The following is a 12,942-nucleotide window of genomic DNA, read 5'->3' as shown; positions in this document are numbered from 1 at the left end:
CAAAACTACAGAAAGAAACTTGCATCACTGCTGGGCATGCAGCATCAATTCTACTGTACAACAGAAGACAGATTCTTTATAAGTGTCAATCTTTCACAAACACTGAGTATAGTTAATTAAGAAAACTGATGCTAATAGCACTCCCATACTAAGGAAGAATGAAGAACCCCAGTAAACATCTACCCTGGTCTTGATAAATCCCCTTGCTCACCTGATAGTTGTGGGTAAAAAAATCTCTCTGGGACATGAGAGTGTTTAAGCCACCACTATCAGTAGAATAAAACTTTCCTTTAGAAAGAGTTTCTAGCCTTTGTTGCAAAGCTCTGGTTTACACTGAAGTTAGGGTGACATAGCTACAGTGCTCAGGGATGTGAAAAATTCACACCCCGTGCAAAACAGCTATACTGACCTAACCTCTGGTATAGATGTGGTTAAGTCAATGGAAGCTTCCCTCAACCAAGCTACCATCACTCAAGAAGATGAATTACCTACAGCAACAGAAAAACCCCTTCCATATTGTAGAAAGCATCTACACTACAGACTATAGCAGCTTAACTATGGTGCTAGCGCAGTGCCATTGTAGCACCTTTAATGCAGACATGGCCAAAGATAACCTTCCAAATACAAATGGACATGGTGTTTCCTTTAACCTGACAGCAGTTCCAGTGCCTCTGTTCAGTTTCCTCAAGCAAAAGCATGAATTGACCAGATGGAGGTGTGACAGGTTCAGTCACAGAGATGCCCTTGGGACTGCCACCTCATGTGCTGAGACTACCTCCGAGCCCGTTTTCCCTGGCAGCTTGGGACTTCAGAACCCTGCTTTGTTGAGTCAGATACGCTAGCCTGCTGCAAACAGAGACTCAGGTCTGAACCATGTTCCCCAAAAGCTGCAGCCTTAACTGAAAACGGCTTAGAAAGTGCTCCTGTCTAGCACCCAGATACCCAGTTCCCAATGGGATCCAAACCCCAAATAAATCTGTTTTATTCTATATAAAGCTTATACAGGGTAAACTCAAATTGTCAGCCCTCTATAACATTGATAGAGAGATATGCACAGCTGTTTGCTCCCCCAGTTATCAGTCACTAACTCTAGGTTCAATAATAAGCAAAAGGTGATTTTATTAAGTATAAAAAGTAGGATTTCAGTGGTTCCAAGTAATAGACAAAACAAAGTAAGTTACCAAGCAAAATAAAACAAAACATGCAAGTCTACACCTAATACAGATAAAATTCTCACCCTCAGAGATGTTCCAATAAGCTTCAACAACAGACTAGACTCCTTTTTAGTCTGGGCCCAATCCTTTCCCTGGTACAGTCATTGTTTCAGCTCAGGTGGTAGCCAGAGGATTTCTCATGACTGCAACCCCCTTTATTCAGTTCCACCTCTTTATATACCTTTGGCACAAAGCGAGAATCATGTCTCTCTTTGGGTCCCCACCCCTCCTTCTAAATGGAAAAGCACCAGATTAAAGATGGATTCCAGTACCAGGTGACATGGTCACATGTCCTGTGAGACCCCAAGCCTTCATTCGTCCCGGCCCAAGTAAACAGAGCCATCTACAGTCAATTGTCCTAGTTGATGGGAGCCATCAAGATTCTAAACCACCATTAATGGCCCATACGTTGCATAAATACAATAGGACCTCAGAGTTGCATTTTATATTCCTAGTTTCAGATACAAGAATGATACATTCATACATGCATGAAGCATATTCCAGTTACACTATATTCACACTCATTAGCATATTTTCATACAATCATATGGAGTACAATGTCATACAATGTTTCATAGGTGCTACTCAGAAATCTGCTAAGATTAATGAAACTTGGTAATGTTGTTAATTAGAATTGGGGTTCCCAGGATCTTTAGGAACTAGGATGGGCTTCTCATTAGGGCATGGGGCATGCACCTTGCATGTGGCACACCCAAAATCTATCCTACCAGCCTCCAGCTAGGTGTATCATAAGATTTTTCCAAGCTCTACTCTCACAAGTATTGTAATTAGTAAATCTATTTCAACTTAAAAATTAAGTTTGGGGAATTTAGGAGATCAGGTAAATTGCAGTATAGCACTAAAACACAGTTTAAAATTTATGAACAAGCCAAGACAGATGCATCAAACTTATGTCTATAGGAGTTGTTTTCACTCTCCTGCCTTTGACAAAAGTTTTACCACATATGAGAGTGCATGCAGTGTTTGACTGCCAATGACAAGTGGAGAAGAGTACCAAGCAAGGCAAATACAAGATACCAGCACAGACCTGCCCACATGCTGGCAAGGAGAAACATTTTTCTGAAATAAAACACAAAAAAAAGCTAGCTGGGGAAAAAACAAAGAGCATACGTGAAAGAGAAAAAAAGATTTTCATGGTTTTTCTTTTCTTCAAGAATTAACCATGGAGCTTGTTTGCTAGCATCAATTCTATCTACATCAAGAAAAATCCCTTAGCAGCAGAAAAAATAATTTGCAGCTGGAAACTATCAAAACCAACATAATAAATTACTAACAGGCTTAATTCTGGTAAAATACAAACATAGGAACAATCCCTGTCCTGGATATTCCTTACAATCTTCTCTTTCCAGAAATCATATCTCCATTCTCACTTACATATAGCACTGTTCAGTTCAGTGGCCATCTGCAGTACAAATTTTTGGGATTTTACTTGCTTGGTTTCTGTTGCAACTGGTAACTCTAATTTAGTGACTCAGGAACATTTTGATCCACATGTCCAATCCCATTAGTCAACAGGCCAGATCCACTGACCCAGAGATCTACATAATACCCAGCCTGTAATTACTTGTGAATACCTTCCCTCGTTATTACATGTTCGAGTTCAGAATAAAAACAAATGGAGCTGAAACAGAAGGAAATAACTCCAAAACGAAATGGAAAATGTTCAAAGACAAAATTAACATATGCTCCAGGGTTGTCTGTCCCATTTAAAGACATAGGAGGAGTAAGAAAGGCCAGTGAGGATGTATAAGTGCTTAAAAGGCATGTGATGGATGAACAGATATACAAATCAAAAACAAAAACATTCAAGGATGCCAGAGCCAGGCAGATTGCAACTGCAAGCAAGAGTACAAAATAGCAAAGCAAAATTCAATAATAACTAATATTAATGTAAAAAGTTTTTTAAAGTCTACATGAATTTTGGTTGGGTAGTATCCCTGTCCTGTCAACTGTGTGTATTATTTATTCAAAAAATTTCTGTCTGCCTCATTTGCCCTAATTATTTGAATCAATGCAACTATTGCATATTAAAAGATAATTATCGGCTTCCCCTCTGTGCTTTACCCCAATTAATGTTTCCAGGATCTCTTCTTCGAACAATCAAGCCATACGTTCCCAGCTTTTCTACAGATTCCTGAGTCCATCAGTTTTCCTGTCATGTTCCTGATTCTCTTTAGTATTTCCACTTCCTTGTGAAAGAAAAAGTATGCCTATTTCTAACATATCCCCACTCTCCTCCCACACAAAAGAGGGTTTTTTTTAAAGTAATTTCTCCTTTTAATAAAATACTATTGTCAATCTGAGTCCAAACCCTGATCTTCACTTTTTGTTCATGTATCATTAAATATCTTATCCTGTGATGTGATACGTCAGCACAGTGAGAACAGGATAAATTCACATGGATTCAGTGCAAATAAGGTGACTGTATTAACTATTCAAATAATTCTGAGTTGTCATACAGGGAAACTCCTAACCATAAACATGGATTTTGGGGAAAACACTTTTCATATAACACTGCACTGATGATCAGTCTATACCAGTAAGCATGATATTAGATTAGATAAAACTATTACTGTAACTAGATATTGTTCTGAGGTGACATCTGTAAATGTCAAAAGTCTGATGAAAAGATGAAAAAGGTTGACTAATGAAGTGTAAAAAGGATCACTATTGTCAGATAAATATATTACAGATTAAACAAATTGCTAAAAGCTAACACCATGCACAGAAAGGCTTACTGTTAAAACACTCTAGATACAGACAGTTTTATCTGCCTTAAAATAGTAACTGCAAGTATATTGATAAACAGATTGAGAAGATGGCTTGGTTCATTGAAACTTCGAAGTGCAGTACTTCCACATGCTCTTCTGCAGTGCTACTTATAACTTTCCATAGTAGTGTCCTTTTCCAAATCACATTACAAAGCCTTTTGGCTAAGCTCTAGTGTTCAGTCTGCTATCTGATATGACCTTCATCAAGGAATAGATGCTGCCCTTGCAAGAGGATGCAACATCTATTAGGTTCTTCCAACTCTAAGTACTATGTTCCTGTATATTAGAGAGGATAGATCTTAACTATATACACAAGAGGAAACTGATGAAGCAAACAAACTGCCTGACAACACAGCACAGGGTTAAAGAGAGCTCAGCTAGCCCCACCCCACTATAAGTGAAGCCAATGCCAGGTATGGAGAGAGGAGAGAAGGAGAGAACCTGGGTAAGCTCAGGGCTGCCTGGAGAAGAAGCAGGAGCAAGCCTTCCCTACCAGAGGGGAAGAGATGCTAGCCTGCCAGCCAACGTAGCCATCTGGGAATAACTACTGTCTCCTCAGCCAAGGGATACTGCAAAGGAGACCTAGGAGAACCTTGCATCTAAGGTAACTAAGTGAGAAAAGTTCAGAGACATTGTGGGATTTGGCCTCACCAACTTGCCCGCTCGAAGAAGGATGGGACCATGGCAGGGCACTGCCCAAGATCCATCACAAAATTTAACACAGTGAGACTGTGTTGAGAAGTTCATGACCAGAATAGAAGGTTAGTTGTAGATCAGGATTTAACTGGAGGATGTCTGTTGCAGCCATGTCTGGCTCAGTCACTGGCATTTATTTCTCACTTTCTGTAATACAAAAATAGTCTACGCATTAATGTTTAAAACACAAACTTCAGTTCAGTTTGACACTTAGGTCAAATAGTTAGTGGCTTGAAGCACAGTGCTTCACAATACTAGTATCCCTTTGGTTAAAAAGGAAAAATCGTTCTCTACTGGGTGGCTTGGAGGGCGGGTGGCTTAGTGGTTGGCATGCTTGGCTTTCTGCTCCCTGTTTGGTTGAGGAGCCTCAGTCTTTAAGGCAGCAGTGTGTAGGGAGACCCAGGCCCTCCCTCTCCACTGGGTCCCAGCCCAAGGCCCTGTGTGTGTTGACCCCTGAACCTTGTGGGGTCCTGTTCAGTTTGTGGCATGGCCCCTCTAGTCCAATTTGCTGGGTGTCTTGTCTCCGATAGCACCCTTTCATGGATCTTGGGCAGTGCCCTGCCATAGTCCCAGGCTTCTTTGAGCAGGCATGATGAGACCAAACTCACACAACGCAGTGTCAACCTGTGGAACTCATTGCCAGGGTATGTTTTGAAGGCCAAAACTATAATAGGATTCAAAATTACGTTAATGGAAGATAGGTCCATCAATGGCTATTAGCCAAGATGGGCAGGGACACAACTCTATGCTCTCGGAGTCCCTAAACATCTGACTGCCAGAAGCTGGGACTGGACAACAGGGGATGGATCATTCAATAAATTGCCTTGTTCTGGTTCACTGGTTCTGAAGAATCTGTCACTGGCCACTGTCAGAAGACAGGGTACTGGGCTAGATGGATCATTGGTCTGACCCAGCATGTCCATTCTGATGTTCTTATGTTCAGACCAACAGAGCCAATTTTAAGCACAAGCAATGCAAGCAATTACTTCCCCTAATGCTGGCCTATACAAGGTCTCCCCGCTAAATGAGATGATAGGCTGTAGTGATCCTCCCTTGATACAAGATTGAAGAGAGAGACAACCCGTGGACTCAGGAAAAGCTACTCACCGTCCAACCCCTCTCCGTCTGGTAACTTGGTCCCTCATATAGAAACCAGCTCTAGAAACAGAATAGCTTACATGTCTTTAAGAAGTCACCAGGAATCTACCGCAACTATTCATGTACAGACCATGAGTTTGCCCCCACCCTCCCTTTCCCACGCAAACATTTCCTATTTCATAACTACTATTAAGCAGTTTGTGTTGTAAAAAGGCAACGGTCAAAATGATTCCTAGATGGTAGGACTAAGTCAATTTTTCTGAACAACAGTTGCTTTTTCAACAATCTTAAAGACGGTCTGGAAAAGGGTTATTTTAAAATATGGCTTATTTTCTGTTTTGCTTCTTCGTGATTAATAGATGGAATTAAAAGTGTGGGTTTGGTTTTTGGTTGGGTTCCACTCACTTTCTTTTACCTCAGAAATATCTGGTAAATCAAATCTGGTCTTCCCAAGGGTCTCAGAGGACCTATATTTAATTCTCACACCTTAAATGAAGGGGTGAGAATGCTGAAGAGTATCTTTCTCCAAAATGTTAGTTGCTCAACTTAACCAGTGTTAACAAATACCAAAAATCTAAGTTTTGATCAGTATGTCTAAAAACCCATCCTCTCAATTTTCACTCTCCCAGCTCTTGTAATGTCACAATTTCACTAGATCTCTACGCACTACAGAGCCTTTCAGAAAAGACCAGACTTGAATTTCTCATGCAAAGACAAACAAACAGAAAATAAGGACTTTTCAAATATATTTGAAGACTTTTAAAATGTAATAAACAAGCAAAAAAAGCTCAACCCTTTCACCCGCTTTTAAGATTACATTAAGTGCCATGAGGCTAACAGATTTGAGGAACATAATATGAATTTTGTCTGTTGAGGCAGGTCAATTGCTCTGTGCAAGCACCTAAGAAAGCAGAGATGAAGCAATTCCAGATCACAAGTCACTGGAGTAAGGATATCAAGTATTGCCATTCTCTGCTAGTCAAGTATCACAGGTTCAACAGAAGTCACTCAGACATTCTTCTCCTTGCTGGAAAAAAAATACCACACCAAGACAGAGCCATCACTATTGTAAAAAAGGTTTTAAAACTTAGTAATATTTCTCATATCCTTCAAAAAATAACTGCTTTCAAGGAAACACTGAAAAATGCTGAATATTGAAAAATATTTGCATAGTATGTCTGTCATAATAAGCCAAATTGCTGTAACTCAGATGATCTTCAAAAATGTTTTAGATCTGATTATGTCACCTATGACACTGTGATGGCATGCACTAGACTCTGAGCCCCCTGCTGGAGGCCTTGAGGACTCTGCCATGAGGGTCCTCCAAGCTGCCTACAGAGGCTGTTTGAGACACAGCCAATCAGGAAAGAGCCTGCAGGGAGCATCCAATCAAGTCCCAGTAGGCTCGTATAAAAAGGAGCTGCAGGGCCAGAGTGAGTTCAGTCTGCTGGCAGGGATCAGGGAAGCAAGAAGAGCTCGTGGCTGGCTGCAAGGGCTGAAAGGACTGGACAGATCAGTTGCTGACAGAGACCAGGGGAGCCCAAGAATAGCTCCTGGCTGGCTGCTGGGACTGGGGGGCGGCAGGGGGAGGGGGGGGGAGAGCAATGAAGGAGCTCCTGAGTCACTGCCAGGACTCAACTAAGACAGCTGAAGGGAAGTAGCCCAGGGAAACAGAGCAGCAATTAGTAAAGGGACACAGTATGAGGCTGCTATACTTAAAGGGTCCCTGGGTTAGGACCCAAAGCAGGAGGTGGGACAGGCCTCCTTCCCACCAACCACTGGGGAGAAGTGGCTACACCCTAAGGAAGGGAATTAGAACTGTGGCACTCCGGGGAAGGGAGCCACACTACTGGGACTGACTTAGCAGGGAGCTGTGGTTAGCAAGTCCAAGAGGGGTGGCTCAGCACGAAGGCTGGGGTCACTGAGGCCTCAAGTAGAGGTAAGGACTCCCCAAGGATGCTGCTCAGTACTAGAATAGGAACCTTGCAACCTAGCTGGACCAACTGAGTGTACTGTGATGGGTTAAAGACTGAGCCCAGGGAGGGCTGCAGGACATTTCGCACTGTATACCATGAAAGGAGTGAGTTTGTTTCACATATGGACAGAGTGCGACTCAGCCAGAGGGCTAGGTCACCAAAGACCCGCCTGGCAAGTGCAGAGACCAGGGGACACATGCATGGAGAAAAAATGACAGCAACGTAACAAAGGGCATAAATTAAAGACAATCGTGTAGCTAAGAATCTTGATTACTGGTGATAATCAAGAAGTAGCACATCTCGAATTTCAGATCTCAGTTTCAGTCTGCAAGCTGGGTAGTTAGAAAAAATATTCTGCATCTGAAATGATCAAATCTGATATAGAAATCATTGGGACAGTAAGATGTGGAACCCTTAGATTCCACTTTTATAAACTCAGTTTTCAGAGCAGAACCACACTTAAAATAATCTTCAGGGGTTTATAAGAGCACTTATATTACTCTACTGCGTCATTACAAGTCACTCCCATTCTCAATTTATATTGGTTTTAGTACTGTAAGGTATCAAGTTATTACATGTAAACTTTTCTTCCCCTAAAGAAAATAAGAGAGATCACACTGTCAAAATAATGACTGTTTTGAGACTAGTTTGAGTGAGAGCGAAATTTTCTATCTACTTTTTTGGTGTTGACCAATACTAGAACATAAAAAGCATCCTATAACCTCATGCCACACTGCTCTCCACCGAAGCAAGCATCACCCCTATATATTAACTTACTGGTAATCCCCCCCAAGAAGAGTAGTACCTCCAGAGAACCCACATCAATTTCTTGTTTGTAAAATGTTTTGAGATCCTCAAATGAAAGGTGTCATAGAAGTATTACTGAATTCAAACTGTCAAACTAGGGCAGGAGGGAAAATGAGATAGACCAAACACATTAAGGAAAAAATGCAATGCACAACCCACTTTCCCCTACTATCCCTCTTACAACAGTATCTTTACACAACCTCATATTAATTTTTTTTTCTTTTAAACATTTCCTTCCTTGCTGTCATGTAGCAGTGTGAGTGAAATCTCTTTTGTAGGCTTTGTTAAAAAAAAAAAAAAAACACTTAGGAGGGACAATTAAGGTACTATAGTAAAGGGTACCAAGAAAAGGACCTAAGGAAAGGAACGTGTTTTAAAATAAGACAGGACACAGGAGGTTGGGGTGGGGAGGTGCACATGAGATGACTGCAAGAGATTAAAGGAAGGAGAGAAGTTGGATTTTTATCATTTCAAATGTACACAAATTAACGTTACAATTCTCTAAGAGAGATGGTGACAGGAACAAAAAAAAGTTAACTTTGCTCACAGTTTATATCGTTACCAGAATCCCTTAATTCAACAATACTTTATGTATTGTACAATTGTAAACATATTATTCTTCAAGCAATGATTGACAAAAATCCACTTGCCTACTCAGACTTTGCAAGTTAAAATCATGAACTAAGTGTTGTAGTAAAATGGTACTTACAAGTATAACAGGAACTCTTCCCCACAAGAGAATGGAAATCAGGAGTTCTATGGGATAAGACAGAGGGAATAACACACAGTAGGTCAGGAATAAGAAAGTGAAACTAGAAATCTAGTTTGTCAGTAATTAGGGAGGGCACATTTTCTTACAGTTTACCAAGGGCTAGGATACCGGAAGGCAACGTAGATGGTGATTTTACATTGACTGCAAGAGCTCCTTGCGGGTTTTCACAGACACGTGAACATTTAGCTATTTTTGTTTGCCCCTCAGATCTCTTGATCATCACATGCCTTCCACGCAGAAAGTAGATTGCTACTCTCCAGTACAATATTTGAGCAAGATCTTACATGTTCAATTTGTCTGCTGACAGCACTTCTCCCATGTTTCTATCAGAACTGTGAACCAAGCAAACTTTACAGAACCCATGACTATGGAGGAGGAAAAGGACAAAAATCCTCTAAGATGTTTTTTCCCCTAGCCTTATAAAGATTTGCCTTACCTATTCACAGTACCTTAAATACTGTGATTTTTTTTAAAGATGTAAGAATTATTTTGGGAAAGTTCTGTGGCCTGCCTGATATAAGGGGTGAGACTAGATGATCACAATAGTCCCTTTTAGCTATGATAGCTGTAATTTTAATTTATAAAAGCATCTCACTGGAAGCACTTGAGGCTATTAAGAACTAGCAGTATGAATTTCCTGTACCTGACACATTGCTAGATAGTTATATAAACTCTTCTCTCTGCTTACTGCCCTTGGCAATTTTTGTGGGTCAGCATTTTTATCCTGCAAACAGCTGATTAAATGGTTAAAAAGCAAAAATAAACACCAACTTTTCCTACTTCCCTACAGTTTAGTTTCTTCTTATGGCATTATCAACTGATTTGAAAGCAAAAAATCTTTTGATGAGTGTCCCAAACTGTAAAAGCTCAAATATATTACAGAGTATGGGTCAAATGTCTAATATTTCAAAGCCTGGAGAAATATTGTTACAAGATATCAATTAACAGGATTTTCTTTTACTGTTATTAAGACAGAAAATAGCATTTGGCTTTATGTTAGAATATGAAAAACGGAGAGTAAAAGGGAATATTTTGTTGCAAATGTGACATCATTCCATATTCTTTATGAAAATATGCTTATGATAGGAATGTAACATACATTATGCAAGATGGCTCCTGTGAGATATCATTGAAAAGGTTATGATTTACTGAATGTGATTATCCTATTTGTATGCCTGTATCATTTCTGTATCTGAAGTTAGGAATATTGACTGTGTATCTGTATTCCAACTATGCTACTTTAGGTAACACCCACTGCTAACTCTTCAGGTACAACAATGGAAAAGCCAGGCAGGGCGGATGGCCCATCAGTGAGAATAATGGACTGTGAAAAGTTTGGCCTTCCTGCAAAAGCTCCATACTGCCAATGACTCATGGACGCTGTGATACTACAGAGTCAGGTGGTCTTGTCACCTGATACTAACATTATCTGGGACTTCTGGTAACTTTCTACTGTAAGGGAAGTGGGGTCAAGTTTGGGAAACAAAGAATTCCCGCCTTACATAAATCCTATTTACAGGTGGGGAGGAAGGTAAACCAAACTCCCCCTCTCCATGGCCTATCTGTTCAAGAAGAAATACTGCAAAAGCCACCTGAAGGGAAGAGCGAGGTGGAGGTGGGGGGGGGGGGAAGTGGAGTCCAGACAGACAGGGGACCAGTTTGAAAAGGAATATAACTGGAACTCTGAACCACAGAAACTTTGCAACTTACCTGCAACATCATCTAGGGTGAGAAATACTATTTGTAACCAATTTCTTTAGTGAAACTAACTTAGTTTGCATGTCTGATTTCATTTGCTTGGTAATCTGCTTTGTTCTGTTTGTTACCCCTTTTACCACTTATAATTGGCCTTTTATAGTTAATAAAATTTGTTTTGTTTATAATAATATAACTAAGCTTCTGTAATTTCTAACGGGGGGGGCAAGAAGTTGTGCACACCTTCCTCCACATTGAGGGAGGAGGTGGATTTCATAAAACCTTTGAGTTGCGTCTGTTAAAAGGAGTGAGCACAAGAGTGTTGGAGCAAGTCCCTGAAGCTGAGTCTTCCCAGAGCTGATCTGTAGCTGGGTGTGGCCCTGCATGTATATGTTTTAGAGACTTTAATAGCTTGGCTCAGCAAGACAGGTTAAAGAGGGCCCATGCTGGCATAACAGGTAGACTCAGTGGTATCTCAGCACATCAGGTGACATGCCCAGAGGTCCAACCCATCACAAAAATACAGCCAAAAAGTAAAGACTTTTAAAAAGAAATCAGACTGTTTTTGTCAGTGATTATATTAATAAAACCAAATATCTTGAGAATATGCACTTCATCATAAATTTTATTTTTACTGACAAATTTCAAAAATGAAAATTATTTAGAATTCTGTTTTTTGGGTATTTTCCTGTAATAGGGGCAAAACACACCCCAGAATGCTCATTATTACTTCTGATAACAGAATTTCTTTCAACTCCATCTTTATCTGATTCATGCTTGCAGTGTCCTTTGGTAAGACACACGAAAAATAAAGCAATACATCTTAGTATTTCTGAAGCAACTAAGGAAACCTAAGTTGTTTTTGTAACATGCAATAACCTTATTTAGAATCAAAAAAGGAGCAGAACTAAATTATTTGTGCAGCCCACTCATCCAATGGAGATTTGACATAATGGGCCTACACATGGAGTGGCACCTAGCTTCTCAAAGTAAGGCTTGAGCAATAGAAAACCAAGAAATCTGGAAAGTACAAAATTGTTTTCCTACAAATTCCTTCCTAATCTGATTTGAGGAAATTATATATGACATGTCTTTCTTTGCATGAGATCCACCCAGGCATACAGACTCAAGATAGGTCTACACTTAAAACACTGTAGCACTTCAGTGCAGACACTCACTACAGTGACAGGAGAGATTCTCCCGTCACTGTAGGTAATCCATCTCCCCAAGAAGTGGCAGCTAGGTCATTGGAAAAATTCTCCATCCACCTAGCACTTTCTAAACAGAGGATTAGGTTTCAGAGATGTGTATTTTTCATGCCCCTGATAGAGGCAGATATGCTGATGTAAGTTTTCAACGTCAACCAGCCCTCAGAAACTGACTTTTAAATCTCAGGAGCTCACCTGAAATACAGATTCCAGCCAGGTGTCAATAGGGAATCATCATCAAGTTAAAAAGTAAGTCAAGCAAAATATACAGATATCTGTTCCTCTTGTTAAAATACCAACAATAAGGCCAAGTCTACACTTTCTGCATCTCACCAGACCAAGAGACTGCTATCAGCCACTATACATGGCCATACAATTAATACATTTAATTGGGAGAAATCAGAAATAAGCAATATTAATTATGGTGATTATTTTTAACATGTTCATAGTTAAGCTCATTGCTACATTTGGGGGTAAGAAAGGCATTTTTCCACCAGACCATATTGGGAGGAATGGAGCATTTTGCCTTTCTCATCAGCATTGAGCAGGTTCTCATCCAATCACCTACGCGTTAGTAACATGACCAGTCAGTCTAGTGTTATGCGCAGGTGGATACCTAACTATCTCCTATGACTACACAAGATAAATACTGGTGAATCTTGGTCCTCTGTGCCTTCTCTCTGT

The 12,942-nt window shown here is 40.3% G+C and overlaps 2 protein-coding genes across 5 annotated transcripts in view; both read right to left on the bottom strand.

Moving 5' to 3' along the window:
* Positions 1-12,942, bottom strand: part of LOC115635193 (tripartite motif-containing protein 55-like) — a 72,841-nt gene that overhangs the window by 51,660 nt on the left and 8,239 nt on the right. The window lies entirely within an intron of this gene.
* DNAJC5 (DnaJ heat shock protein family (Hsp40) member C5) overlaps positions 1-12,942 on the bottom strand; it is a 53,244-nt gene that overhangs the window by 34,433 nt on the left and 5,869 nt on the right. For 2 of the 4 annotated variants that reach the window (XM_030533125.1, XM_030533123.1), the window contains exon 2: positions 9,293-9,339. The exons of the other annotated variants lie outside the window; for them this stretch is intronic. The gene's annotated coding sequence lies outside the window, so the exon portion shown is untranslated. The remainder of the gene's footprint in view (positions 1-9,292; positions 9,340-12,942) is intronic. 4 annotated transcript variants of the gene reach the window in all.

Source organism: Gopherus evgoodei, chromosome 14, assembly GCF_007399415.2.
Source record: "Gopherus evgoodei ecotype Sinaloan lineage chromosome 14, rGopEvg1_v1.p, whole genome shotgun sequence".
Taxonomy (NCBI): domain Eukaryota; kingdom Metazoa; phylum Chordata; order Testudines; family Testudinidae; genus Gopherus; species Gopherus evgoodei.
This window is presented reverse-complemented; position numbering and strand designations above follow the sequence as displayed.